This window comes from Meriones unguiculatus, chromosome X, assembly GCF_030254825.1.
Source record: "Meriones unguiculatus strain TT.TT164.6M chromosome X, Bangor_MerUng_6.1, whole genome shotgun sequence".
Lineage (NCBI taxonomy): Eukaryota > Metazoa > Chordata > Mammalia > Rodentia > Muridae > Meriones > Meriones unguiculatus.
Window position 1 is genome coordinate 125,345,139 of NC_083369.1, and position 14,454 is coordinate 125,359,592.

Sequence of the window (14,454 nt, forward strand, 5' to 3'; positions counted from 1 at the left end):
TAACCCTTTTGTGGCAGAGTACTAAGGGAAAGAAATGTACGTAGCCAGATAGGCAAATACTCTGGCTTTATAAAGAACTTTAAAAGCAAGCCACTTGCACATTTTTCCACCATAATAAAGCTAAGCTGAAGCATGTATGCACCCTGAAGAACCACTTTGCACCTATTTGCTAAAGTCTAAACTGAAGAGAATAAATAAATCCCTTAGCCCTTTTTCTCTTAACAACCTTTAATCATTACCATTAATGTTTACTACTCTGCTGACAAAAGTGCTGCAAAAGAAATCCAAATGAAAGGTCTTTCATTTTTATTATAATTTTATTCCATTTTTTCCAATAGATTTCTTCCAATGAAGATTAACACCTCTCCTAAGAAGAATGACCCAGGCGATGGTAATAAATAAGTCATACTGAAGAAGGAAAAGAATAGGAGAAATGCCTTTTTAAAAAATTCGTTGATTCTGCAACAAATTATTTTTTTAACTACTTTAAATTACTTTTATAAACACTATTTTCAAATTCCTATAGTTCTTCAACTGGATTGAGTGTATGCATACATACCTATGCACATACACGGAGAGAGAAAGAGAGACAGAGAGAGACCTTGAGTATTCACTCCCTTCTAAGACATACTCTGCAGCTCTTGACTTTTATTTTAAATGACAAGTTTTCTCTTCCTTCCTTCCTTCACAGAGAAATACCAGACTAGATTTGTGGTTTCCCTGGATTAGTTTCTTCTGAGTCATTGTAGTTTATGGAAATCATGGTATCCTGAGACCAATTAAAATCAGAATCTTTGGAGGTGGGTTAAGGAATGCATTTTAAAGCTCCCCAGTGATTATAATGTGTAAACAGATTTGAGAAAGCCAAATCACCTCATTCTATAAATGCAGATAGTGAGGCCCAGAGAGGGGATGTGATTTAGTCATAGCCACATATTAAGTTAGCAACTGAAGAACACGGGAATCCAGGTCTTGAAATATCTAGGCCAGAGTTTTTGTTTTGGTACTACAGTGTTTCTCTTTATCCCGTGCTCTTTTGCTTTGCTTTCTTCATCTGTCAAATGAAGGTAACATAGCCTAGATATTTGGTAGGAATCAATAAAACAGAAGCAATTTTTTATATATTTTCAATGCAAATGTGAAAGAAAAGTATGTTTGTGAAAATTAATACATAACACACAAGTGAGGTGGAATCTCTAAAACAAATTTTATCGTATGTTGATAAATTATAGTTGTACATATTCATATGCAAGGGGTGTTATGCCTTTGAATACAAAAATGACCAAGTAAAACCAACTAACTTTGCTATTATTTCAAACATTTACAAATCCTTTGTGATGAGAACATTTGAAATACACAGCCTCAGTGACAGTGAAATATAGATCATTCAATATTACTCATAGTCATTATGGTGTGCAATAGATAATCATTTGACTGATGTATCTATCAGATAATATGTATCAATATTAACCACTTGCATGAATTGTGTTTTAAAATTGAAATTGCCTTTAGAGAAAGTTAAATTTATAAGTTGAGGATTATATTTTCCTTAGCTTGACTAAGAATTGAGAGAAATAGAAAAATAATGGATACTAAACTACCTATCTTATTCAACCACAGCATTGGCCATAGGCTAAACTCACAGTTCTATAGAACTCATAGATCTCATTCTAGAGGTTAGTCTGGGTTTGAGAGAAGGGCTAAACATGTCTCTTCAGAAAAATAGTAGCCATGGAAAGCCAGGAAGTAAAACTACCAACTAAGGAACTTCTTCTGTAGAAGGTAAGAAGTTAGGAAAGGTTTTATTTGTTTGTTTTTTACAAAGGACTGAGGAAATACATTATCTACGGATCTACTACTCCCAGAAAAACATAGATTAAGAAAGACTTTTTTAAACAATAATTTCCAGACACCCATAATAAGATATCTATATTCATTCTTATCCTGTCTATAACATATATTAGAAATTTTAAAGGAAAGTCATATTTATTTCCTTAGGACTTATTTAAATACTATGTGTTTTTTTAGTTTGTGTTTTTTTAAACATGTTACCCTCAAAGTTCCTGACTAACAGTTTCAGTACCAAATAAATGCTTTTTGTAACAATAATTGACATAAAATTCCTAGAAATGAGATGCACAAGGTGAGCAGAATGACAAAACAAGGTTTAATCTGCAGTTTTAAGGAAAGGCTTAAAATTGTGCTTTTATCTATGGTTGATAACAGTAGGAAGAAACTCAAATATACTTCAACAATGTTTCATACAGCCTTTAATCCCAACACTTGGGAAATAAAGGGAAAAAATTAGGAGTTCAAGGCTACAAAGAGATTACAAGGCTACTCTGGACACATGAGACCCAAACTCAGGGGTGAGGGTCATGAAGTTCCCTAGCAGAGGAGTTTTTGTTAACTGATAGCTGCTAAAAATGGAGAATTAACTTCTTTAAGTGTGTAGTCTTTGCCCCAGTTTAATGGACAGCATTAATGGGACTTGATAATTTTTCCAAAAAATGAGGACTCAAAAGCTGGGTGAGTATGGAATGGCAGGTAGATCTGGGAGAAGATAGAAGAGGAAAATGAATATCACTAAAATGAAATATATGGAATTCTCAAAGAATTAATAAAAATTTAAAATGCTTCATACAAACAAGATAGAAATTGAAATTAAGGATAATAAAATATAATTATTAAATAAATGAACTAAATAAAAGGTTAGAGAATACATGAAATATCAGTATTCTACATCAGTATCAGTATTTTAAGTGAACAGTGAACTTAGTATTAGAATATAATTGCAACAACACAGAAGACTGTGAAATTGGAAAAAGCTATCACAGACTTTCTTCCAAAACATTACAGTTGGCTCCACAATATGGTATGAAACATTTGACAAGTTACTTAGTATTTCTGTGCCTAGTTTTTAACCATGAAATTAGGAGTCCAAAGATTCTGTCCTCTTAACTACTATACTCTATTTTTTAATATAAAAATGGCCATTTGAAAGGGGACATAATGTCCCCACTTTCCAAAGACTATTCTGGTTAATACTCATATCTCATAATATTTATTAATAACTTATATTGGCACTACTATTATTTAATAAATAATATATACTTAACTAAAATATTAATAAAACAGAAATCTAGATTATAGTCACCGAGGTAAATGAATCATAATAGAAGCTCTAGAAAGAAGCTCACACATTTAAGGTTAATTGATTTTCTTTTTTACAAAGGTGCAAAGATAATTAAATGGAAAAAAAAGATAACCTTTATAGCAGTTGGTACTGGAACAACTGGATGCCTTTATATATATAAAAGAAAATTCAATAAACCTGACAATTCATGTATACAAAAATGAATTGGGCAATAACAAAACATGAGATAAAAAGTTTTTTAACTTTCAGAAAAGTAAAGATATCTTAGGACACAAAACCATGATCCATAAAAGATAAAAACAGTGAAAAACTGAAATTTATTCATGTTTATAACTTTTGCATTAGGCATCAACCATACACAAAGAACTATAGACAACTAAGGACTACTAAGAGTGGGAGATACAGACTTACCCAGAGAAAAGCACAGTTGGCTTCCCAATACCAAGTGCTCCTTCCCCCAAAACATTCACATACAAGTAACATATACAGACTGAGTAAGTCATGTGCATATATTTAGGAAAATATGTATGCATATATGTATGAAACAACAATTAATGAAAAAGGCACCTTGAATTTTCAAGACAGCAAGGAGAGGTATATGTAGAGGATGGAGGGAGGAAAATGAGGGGGTAAATGATGTAATTATAATCTCAGAAATTCTCTGAAAAATAAAACACAACTAAAACATGGAGAATACACCTGTAAAGTTAATAACTAACATGGAACTTATATGAAGAATAAAGAAATGCCTATAAAATAATAATAATGATGATGATGGTGATGATGATGATGATGATGATAAGCAAAACAAGAAAATGGGTCAAAAATGTAAACAAGCCTTTTATAGAACACTTCTTTATATATTTTCCATTTCTGCATAGAAGAAGATATAGCTAATAAGGACATAAAAACACTGCTACAAGTATGCTCATCAGGAAAGTAGAAATGAAAAGACAATATGTTATTATTAAATATATATTAATATGACCAAAATCAAAGAATGTACTTTTATATCTTATGTTGATAATAATATGAGAAACTAACTCTTTCATATCATAGCTGTGATTAGGTTAAGTGGTACAACCACTTTGGAAAATAGCTCAGCAAATTGTTATAAAGCTAAATATGCCCTTCCCATACAAACCTGTGATTTTATTTCAGGCATTTATCCCAAATAAATGTAAACAGATTTCTATAAGGTTTATTGTTGATGATTATTAATACTTAATATTGATTTATCTTTTAGTTAAACAGTGCTTATTACTAAATCAGCTGTATACCCAAATCACCACAAAGAGACTAGGATTTATTTATTTAACCTAGAGCACCATGCTGGGCAATTACTCCATCCTGGACCTCCAAGCCCATAGTTTCCTCCCATTCAGATTTTTAACATTATACTTGCTTTTTAGTCATATTTTAGGTCCAGTTCATCTCTCATGGTGTTTCCAGGTTCTCTATTCTCAGTTCTCTCCTCTCTGTACCCTCCTCCCACTTGCTTCTTTCTCCTCCCATCCAGACCAAGATGTCCCACCCTATTCTCTCCATTGCTCAGCATTGGCTGGCTGTTTTATTGGCAATACAGAGAATAAATTGCAGCATGTTTACACAAATTTGATACAGGTGATGCTTAGAATAAACATCACATGCAATGTCTGATCAAAACCAGATAGTGGAGTAATCAGCATGTGAATGAACAAAGGTAAATTGTATATATTCCACAAGAATATTATATCAACAGTTTATATTTACATATTCAGATCAACTTTTTCCATATGTTATGATTTGAATATGAAAAGTCTCTATAAAAGCTCAAGTACTGAGATTTCAATTGTCAGTTGATGAATATTTGAAAAGTGATTAGAAACTGAGGGCTCTGATTTAATGACTACATTAATTCTTTGATGACTTGATAATATGATTCAACTATCATGAAGTAATGATAAGTAGAAGGTGATTATAGCTGGGGTCAATATCTTGTGTTGCCATGATGTTCTGATTCAATATGGGTCCAGAGTCAGTGGTGTAAAGGATGGTGGACTGAAACCTCTAAAACCATGAACAAAAATAAATTCTCCCCCATCAAGTGTTTTTATTTTTATGTCTGGTATTTTATCATTAACAGTGGAAAATTAACATACTATATTAACATTCACTTGGAAAAAAATTTTTTTAATCAACAGAGGCATGGATAAACACATGATTCATATAGTGGAACACCACATAGTAATACACATTAATAAAAATGAATCACTAATACACAAAAAGAAAACAGTGCTGAGGTGTTTTGTTGTGTGTGTGTGTGTGTGTGTGTGTTTTTTATGCTAAGTATGAAGCCAGACACAGAAAGTTCAAATTTTCATAGTATTTAAATGCAAACTTAGCAACAGTGGCAGAAAGTAGATGGGGCTGAGGTTTGGAAAGTTTTTTGTTTTGTTTTTTAATTTTATGAGTGATAAAAGTGTTCAACACCTGGAAAGTAATGACAGTTATATGAATGTAAAAATTTCTCAAATATCATCAAACTATTATGGGTAAATTTCTGTGTACATAAATTATGTCACCAAACTCTTTAAAATTTAAAAAAATTATTTTATGTTTAATGAGTGTTTTACCTGCATGTATGTCTGTGTATCACATGCATGCAGTACCTGCAGAGGCCAAAAGGAACAGGATTCCCTGAAACTGGAGTTATGGATGTTTCTGGCTATCATGTGCTCTTAAGTTTTGATCCATCTCTCCAGCCTTGATTTTTAAAACTTAAAACTAAACAAAACTAAAACAAACAAACATCAAAGCAGAACTCCTACAAGTTGTCCTCTGGTCTCCACACATAGAGTTAGATAAGCTGGAAAAGCTACTCATCCACTAGGTGATATGCTTCTCTGGGACGGCCATTGTTTGTATTATTTCATGCTAGAATTGCTATATTTTATCTTTGATCCTAAATACCGGCTCAGAGATATTAAAAATCCTTTTACATTTCCTTGGTTACTATTCTATTGCTGTGAAAAGACACCATGTACTAGGCAACTCAGAGATTTAATCCATTATCATCATGGTAAAGAGAATTGTAGCATGCAGGCAGGTACTGGACCAATAGCTGAGAGTTATATCAGGATCCGGATTCATAGGCAACAAGCAAGCAGAGAGAGAGAGAGACACAGGTATGGGCTTTTGAAACCTCAATGCCTATTCCAAGTGACACACCTCCTATGTCCTTTTCAAACAGTTCATCAACTGGGACTTAAGCATGCAAATATATGTGCCTATAGGGGCAATTTTAAACTACCATGGCATCTCCAAAATGATATGATAGTCTTTTTGTGTAATGAGATGACTAGTGGGCTAGATACTCCTAAAATGCTTTATAATGGGAGTTGGTCAGCAAAAAGTCCAGAACATGACTAGAAGGTTGGACCTTTTGTCCTACTTCCTAACTTTCAAATTCAGGAAGAGGAGAGGGATTAAAAATTTATTTTATTATCAGTGGGGAATTATACAACAAAACATTTAAAATAATATAATGAAGCTTTCATAAAACTCCAACTGTACAGGACTGGGGAGATAAAGTTCAATTGGTAAAGTGCTTGCCTTGCAAGCATGAGAATCTGAGTTCAAGCTCTAGAAATCACATAAAAAGCCTGCCATGGCGGTGTGTGCTTGTAATCAGAATGTTGGGGAATTGAAGACAGGAGGATCTCTGGGGATTGTTCAGCAGCCAGCCTAAACTAGTGAATAACCTCTAAGCTAATGAGGACCATATCTCAAAAATCAGGACAGATTTACTATGAAGAGCAACACCTAAGGTTACCCTTGGGTCACTACCCTTCCCACATGTACCCCTACACACCCTGCATCCCAAAATACTTGAAACAAAACAGAAATCCCTTAAGTACCAGGTTTAAAGAGCTTTTGAACTGAGGACCACATGGAGGCTTCCTACAATGAGTTTCCTGGAAGGTAACACATCTAAAGAAGACATGGAAACTCTGCACTCCTTCCTCCATAACTTATCTTAGTGATGTCATCCATGTAGCTGCTCACTTATATCCTTTGTAATATTTTATAATAAATTATAAATGCAAAAAAGATACTTCTCTAGTAGTCAATCAGATGTCTCAATAAGTAGAGAAGCTTGCACACATGTGTAATCACCAGAATTTGATTCAAATTCTTCTGCAATAAAGAAAACTCAAGTTGGCAGGAGAGAACTAAACACCCAGAAGTTGTCATCTGACACTACATCCAGGTGTGGCTTGAGTGCATGTGTATACACACACATAAACACACACACACACACACACACACACACACAATATAAGATAACTAATTTTTAAAAATAAAATACTTTTTATGAGTGCTATGAGCTACATTAACAAATTTAACCAAATCCAGGGTATTTTGTTCAGTAGAGAATTTCTAGATATAGAGGGAAAACACCATACATTTAGTATCAAAAGTAATGTGAATGAATGTTTAGTACAGTTAATTTTTTTTCACAGTAGTAGCATTTTATCACAGTCTCCTTCATAATCAGTTATTCTTATGATAACTATGTACTAATCTATGAAAATTATTCCATTATTGGATTGCTTTTTTCTTTTCTATAAATTATAAAAATATGGATTTAATTATGACATTTTACACATGTATACAATATATTTTGATCATATTAACCCACTCAGCACACTCTCCTCTTTCCCCATGTTCCAACTGGTCTCCCTACTCTCAAACAGTCCCTTCTACTCCCATTATTTAAAAAATTTTGAGATTCCATATATGAAAGAAACATCTGATATTTGTGAGCCTGACTTTTTTCACTTAACGTGAAGATCCATTTTCCCCATAAATTACAAATGTTTGTTCTTCTTTATTGCACTTATTGATTTAATTGTTAGATACTTTTACTTCTTTTTAAAAACTGTGTTGATTTGCACATTTGTTGATTGGATTATATGCTCTTTTGGTGTTTACCTTTTTTAGTTCTTTGTATGGTGTGAATATACCTTGTCATACGAACAGATAGCAAGGATTTCTCCCACCCCTCCCTTTCTGGATGGTGTCTTCACTCTGTTGCTTGCTTTGTTCTGCTTTTAAATTTTATGAAATCTCACATAAGAATGCATGCTACTATTTCCTAAGTTGTTGGAATCATATTTAGGAAGTCATTTTTTTTATGTTTTATCTACTACATCACCAGGCTTCGAAACTCCCCAGCTGGTTTTCTCAGGACCCTTTATCAACTAGGTTATAAGAAGGCCCAACTCCCATAGGCTAGGCCTATGCTTCTTCGTCTGTAGGCCACTCCACTCTCTGTAGGCCTGGCTCTCCTGGGATCACGTGTCCCTTGGACTAACACAATTGAATATTTCTTGGGATCTCAGGCCACTAGTTTTGCCCTATTCATTTTTCCCTCCCTAGGCTGCCCAACTCTTTGTCCTATCACTGCAACCTTAATTCTACCATGTCACTGGCTGGGTCCTTGTCCATGAATTCTTACATTGGACCTTTTGATCATGACACAGAATTGATGAAAATTGTGGTCTTTTTTCATTTCTATGTTTTCATTCTCTAATGTTCTTTCCTCTGCTTGATCTAGTCTACTGATAATGCTTTTATTATTTTTAAAAATTGACTTAAGTTTTTCATTTCCAACAAATCCATTTGTTTTCATTTTTCACTTTCAGAAACTCAATTTTCTAATTTAATTTCTCACTCTTGTTGCTGACTTTCCCATCCTTGTCTTTAATTGTGTTTTTTTGTGTTACAATTTGCTCTTCTGTTGTGACAGAAATCTCTTACAGTAACTTTTATCATATGGAGATATTCATGGTAGGCAACTTTCTCTTGAGATTAAAACCTCCACTTCTACTCACAATAGAAAAAGCAGATAGCAATAACAAAAACAACTGTTCAAAAACAAATGAAAAGCAGATGGGCAGCGATAGTGCATGCTAGAACTTGGGAGGCAGAGAAGGCTGAGTTCAAGGCCAGTCTGTTCTACAAAACACCCTGAGTTTCAGGACAGCCAGACCTACACAGAAAAACCCTGTCTTGAAAAACAAAAATAAAAGAACAAAAACAAATTAAAAGCAAGATGTGTCTTGTGTCTGTAATCCCAGACCTAAGGAGCCCAGTGTAGAGTACACAATGAATTCAAGGAAATAGAAACAAACATCAAGAAAAAAAAAGAGAGACATTAAAATGTAGTATAAAAGGAAATACTACTACACAACAAGGTAAGAAAAAAAAAAGAAATGGTATTTACCAACTAAACTAAAAGTTTAAACATGATTAAAGATGAATGTATTAATAATTAAGCAACAAAAGAAGGGACATGGAAAAAGGAAAAAAAGAGAAGCAAGATAAGAAAGAGAAGTGCATGTAATGGGATGAAAGTATAACAAATAATGGTAACAGAAAACATGGTAAGTACAAATACAAAGCAACAAAAGTGAAACAAAAACAACTACTAAACAATCTACCAACCATTTATTTCTTCCTTACTAAAGAGAACAGGCTGTATTTTGTACCCCAAGTTTGCCTTTTGCAATTTACTTTGATTGGGAAGAACAACTGATTTTCTTCTCTAAATTGTGAACTAGTTAGTGCAGAAAGAGGGCTCAACCCGAGGTAAGTAGCACGTACTTTCCGATAATCTCTCTGGTCCTTTTAGAATGTACAAGACAATGAAATCGAGGCAATCTGTACACGGAGCTTTTGTTAATCTTTTTGTGCCATGGCCTAGATCTTCTGCTTGAATTTACACATAGCTGGTCTTTTCCATCTTACCAAAATATAAACTATAGTTCCACGGACATTTTTGCTGTTGATTCTCGTCTGTGGTGTAGCTTGCAACTCACTATTTTTATCGAAGTATACCTATGTTATTGAATCTGAATTCAACTTAGAACCGGTTTCCAATTCTTGAGGTTGTTATTTGCCCTGTCTGTGGAGGATAAGCCTTTGGAGTTTGGAGAAATAAACATAAGTACAAAATCTTCTGCTTTGGCTGTAAGATATCTAATACAATGGTTCCTATACATAGTGCTGGCAAATAAACAAAGAAATATAGTGGGGCCCTTTAACAATATCTGCTTACTGTGAAGAAATGGATCTTCCATGTTAAGTTTTGTTTTTACAAAAAGTTGGCTCGTGAACTTTGGTAGCTTCCTGAGGCTCTTTTCTCTTTTACTAGCAGTTTCACTGGAGAGGCTGTATTTTCTCACTTCCCTATAATTTTGCTTAGTGCTCTATGTTATTGTCTTTTATTTCTTTTATGAACCTAAAATTTTATATTTCTGGGTTCAACCAGTCTTTCTCTATTGTATTGTATACTGTGTTCCCTTGCCTTTCTGTGCTACTCACTTCTCCCTGCTGCACTTACCAAATATTTTGTTTCAGATTTATAAAAATACAAAAGTTCTCTGTAACTCTTATTTAGCCATCTTCTTTCTCTCTTTAGTTCCAGAGTAATTTTAAGTATAAATTTTAACTTTAAGCATACAATTCAAAATAATATAAGTGTGAACTAATATTTCACTTAGTGAACAAAAAATCTTTATCTTACACTTCATTCTGTGTTCCAGTGCTTTGATTTTTTTAAAGAAGTGATCAAATGAAATGACGAAATCTAAATGGCTCAAGGATTTTTTGTAAAAAACATTTACCTTGTTGAATGGTTGAGCATCTTTTGGATATATGTCCAGGAGTGGTATAGCTGGATCTTGAGGTAGCACTATTTCTAATTGTCTGAGAAAGTGACAGATTGACTTCCAAAGTGGTTGTACAAGTTCACATGACATTACACTATCAGCAATGAATGAGAGTTCCCCTTTCTCCACAACCACTCCAGAATATTTTGCCACTTGAATTTATGCTCTTAGCCATTCTGATGGGTATAAGGTGGACTTTCAGGGTCATTTTGATCTGCATTTCCCTGATGACTAAGGACGCTGAACATTTCTTTAAATGTTTCTCAACCATACAAGGACGCTTGCTCAACTATGTTCATTGCAGCTTTATTCACAACAGCTAGAATCTGGAAACAACCCGGATTTCCCTCAGCTGAGGAATGGATACAGAAATTGTGGTATATTTACACAATGAAATACTACTCAGCAATTAAAAACAGGAAATCATGAAATTTGTAGGCAAGTGGACAGAACTAGAAAAGATCATCCTGAGCAAAAAGACAACATGGTATATACTCACTTATAAGTAGGTATTAGAAATAAAATATAGGACAAACAAACTAAAATCTATAGTCCTAAAGAAGCTAAACAACAAAGAGGACCTTGGGGAAGAGGCTTAATCCTCATTCAGAAGGGCAAACAGGATAGACATTGGAAGTAGAAGATAAGGAACAGGACAGGAGCCTTCCACAGGAGGCCTCTGAAAGACTCTACCTAGCAGGGAATATAAGCAGATGCTGAGATTCATAGCCAAACTTTGGGCAGAGTATAGGGAATCTTATGGAAGAAGGGGGAGGTAGAAGAAAGACTTGGGGAGGACAGGAGCTACACAACGAGACCAACAGAGCCAAAAAATCTGGGGCCAGGGGGAGGCCTGCAGAGGCTGAATCAACCAAGGACCATTCATGGAGAGGGCCTAGATCCCCTGCTCAGATGTAGTCAATGGGTAGCTCAGAATCCATGTGGGTTCCCTAGTAAGGGGAGCAGGAGCAGTCACTGGCATGAACTCAATTGCCTGCTCTTTGGTCATCTGCCTCTGGCAAGGTGGCGTTACTAGGCCACAGAGAAAAGGATCCAAATGTCCTGATGAGACCTGATAGGCTAGGTTCAGATAGTAGGGAAGGAAGACTTCCACTATCAGTGGAATAGTGGAGGGATATACGGGGAAAAGAAAGAGGGAGGGTGAGACCGGAAGGAGATGAGGTAGGAAGCTACAGCAAAATACAAATGAATAAATTGTAATTAAAAATAACAAAAATAATAATAAAGAAAAAGAAAAAAGTATTTACTTTGTACTATCAATTATTTTATTTTAAACTTTCCATTTAAATGTAGCAAAGTATAGAAAACCAAAGTGCTTTGTGACATCAACTGTGCCTCCTTAATGAGTATAAAGTATTTTAAATTAATTATAATTTATTTATTATTTAACATTAATATTTAATATAAATAATATTTACTACAATATTATTTATTATTTTTAATTATAGATTATTTATAATTAATTCCATCTTAATGATTATAAAGTATTTTAAATTAATCTACATGTATTAAAGGATTTATATATCATTAGGATTTTGCTGAATTAACTTCAGTGTAGAACAAGAAAAGGAAATGATCAAAATATGCTCACTTGAAGAGTACATACAAATCGTTAAAAGTAGTAACTAAAAATCAAAAGTAATTATCTTAAATATTAGGAACCCAGCCCAACAGAAAATTAATTTTCAACAGAAGTTTGGGAGAAATGTTGATTTAACAAATATTGAAGATTAAATACTATCTACTTTAAACTCATATGAAATAAACTAACATAATTTTAAATATTGAAAAGATGACTATATAGTGGTAAATATTCAACTAACTACAAAGTCATAAAAATTAAGAATATTTACATTAACTAAATAGCTTAAAATGTACAGTAAAATTGATATGGCATAGAAGAAGAAACTGAGAAATTTATCACATAAAGATTTTAGCAAAAAAAGAAAAGGGACACATGATAATCATGCAAAAAAATCATCTCTAATTTTCAGTAATAAATCCTTCAAGCTAGGAGACAATAGATGTAAAATGCTAAGAGGAGGGGAAGCCGAATCCACTTAGAATTCTGCCTGCAGCAAATGCAATTTTTTTAAGCAAAGTTAAAAAGGAAGATAAAATATTGACTTAAAGCAACAACAAAGAAACAGGCATAGCATGGCCATGCTACAGGAAATGTAAGTGTATTCTCCAGACTCTTTGTTCAGAGGGAAATTGATATCTGGTAGCAATTTGGTCTCCATGGAAGTGAAGCATACATGAAGTGATATAAAACATTAGTAAATGGAAGCGTTTTTCTCTCTCTCTCAAAAAAATAAAGATTTTAGCACACATCTTTTTAAATTATTTCTTCTATTTTTTGAGATTATAATATAAATACATCATTTCCCCCTTCCCTTTCCTCCTTCCAAACCCTCCCATACACTCTCCTTGCTCTCTTTCAAAATTATGGTCTTTTTTCATTAGTTGTTATTACATACACATATGTATATACATATACTCTTTTTTAAAAAAATATTTTATTACTTATACAGCATTCTGCCTTCACACCAGAAGAGGGCACCATATCTCAATACATATGGTTGTGAGCCACCATTTGGTTTGTGGGAATTGAACTCAGGACCTTTGAAAGAATAGCCAGCTTGCGTTTATCTAACTCAAGCTGCCACAGTAGGACACATATTACACACATGCACATACCATCTCACTATCTCAAGCAGATATTTCAGGTAGTGCTTACATACAGAATACTGTAACTGAGACCACATTGGCTATGTCCATTAATTATGGTCATAATCATTTACTTTTCCTAATTAGCACAGAGTATGTTTTTAATTGGTTGCATGTTTTTTGTTTGTTTGTTTGTTTGTTTGTTTTAAGCATTGCCAACTTTTCTATTGTACCTACAAGATTAAAAACAAACAAACATCTAAAAGCTTCTTTGAAGAAAAAAAAAAAAGAATAACCAGTGCTCTTAGCCGCTGAGCCATCTCTCCATCTCAATACTTATATTCTTAAGTACATAAATAAAACCTACTCAGTCTGTATGTTACTTGTATGTATGCTTTCAGGGCTGACTTTGTGGTATTGGATAATTACTTGCTATGCTCTTTCCTGTGGAAGACTATTTCTCCCACTTTAGCATATCTTAGTTGCCTGTAGGTCTCTGTGTAGGGTTGAGGCCTCCTGGGTTTTCCACTCTCCACTTTAGTAGGTTTATTGCTGTTATCCTTACTCAAGTTATGTTTAGGCAGTCATGTTGATGAGATTTTATGGGAGTAGTGTTTGACACTCCTAGGAGACACAATCTCACAGCAAATTCCCAATCCTCTGGCTCTTACAATCTTTCTGTCTCACAGGGTCTTTTCTGAGACTGACACTCAACCAAGGACCATCTGTGGATATAACCTAGAACTTCTGCTGGGATGTGGCCCGTGGTAGCTCAGTAACCAAGTAGTTTTTCAAAGTAAGGGGAACAAGGACTATTTCTAACAGGATCTCAATGGCAGGCTCTTTGACCTCCCCACCCCCCAGGGGAGGAACAGTCCTGTTAGGCCA